General features: G+C 49.4%; 1 pseudogene; it reads right to left on the bottom strand.

The window, feature by feature from the left end:
• Positions 1–1192: 1192 nt before the first annotated feature.
• Positions 1193–1311, bottom strand: LOC112476464 (annotated as a pseudogene).

A 1311-nucleotide genomic window follows, 5' to 3' on the forward strand; every position in this document is an offset into this window, starting at 1 on the left:
TAATCCCTTCCCTGACGGCCAGAATCACCCCCAGCCCTAGCCGCACATGCACTCCTGGTCCCCCTTTTTTTCGCTCCACTTTGTTTTTATTTCACAGCCTTTATTGTCTAATTTACTTATTTCTTAACAGTTGTTAGGTACGGTCCCTCCAGCCCCCATGAGAAGCAACCTGAGGGCAGGGGTCTCTGTCTTCTTGGTTCACTTCTACATCCCAAGCACCTGTGATAGTACCTAGTGCAGAGAAGATGCTCAATAGCCCTCGAATGGCAAAATAAACAGATTACTGCTTTCTCCTCTTTCACTTCTCCGTGTGCTGGAACTTTACGAGGCTCTATCTCGGGAGTCGGCCAGATAAACATGCTATATTTTTTTAGCCCAGTGACTTAGGATCAAGGAAGGGAAGGCCTTAGAAAGCCAGGGAGCTGCTGGGACAAGTTTGGTTGGTCCAGCTAAAAAAACAACCACTCAGGTCAGACTGAGCTGTGATGGGCCCAGCGGTGACCTCTGCACACGGCCCCTCCCTCGTTGCCCTCCTTGTTCCAAACCCCAGGGACCCAGCTGAGCTTGTCACCAGCCTGCCCATGTCACCTCGCCTGCAGTGTGCCCCACCTACTGCCTCAACCTGTTTCCTCTCATACACTCCTCCCTGCAGCTTCTCCAAACACGTCTCTCCTGAGTTCCACGCGCACACACAGTTCAGAGGATGTCTGCTTTGATCTGGACGCTCCCAGTACGGGAAACAGGCAACTGAAATACCGCTCCGCCCCCACACACGTACACCCCTACACCCCCAGAGGGTTTCTACCACAGGCACTGCTGTGGGGGAAGACTGATTCCATTCGAACCGTAGCTCCACTACCAACTAGCTCTGTGAGTGTAGATGAGCCCACTGTGCTCCTCGAACTTTAATTTCCCCATCTGTAAGGAGGGAAATGCTGCTGTGTTTTAAGGTTATTGTAAAGATTAAAGAGAGTATGTTCATAGAGAATTCAGCACTGCACCTGGCACCCAGTGGGTGCTCAATAATAGTTAACACTCTCTCAAACACCCACTTATTGAGCATCCACTGTGTACCAAGCACTATTATTATTTTTTATTTATTTATTTTTTGAGGTGAGACAACCTTTGGTTGACCTCACAGACCGCAAGGACCTTGTCAGCTTACAATCCCTTATTTTAAAAAATTTTTTTATGCCTACAGCACCTGGTCTTCCTAGGTGGTCTCCTATTCAAATACTAACCAGGCCCAACCCTGCTTAGCTTCCGAGATCAGACGGGATAGGGCTTGCTCAGGGTAGCATGGCCGTAGAC

This window comes from Pteropus alecto, unplaced genomic scaffold, assembly GCF_000325575.1.
Source record: "Pteropus alecto unplaced genomic scaffold, ASM32557v1 scaffold101, whole genome shotgun sequence".
NCBI lineage: Eukaryota > Metazoa > Chordata > Mammalia > Chiroptera > Pteropodidae > Pteropus > Pteropus alecto.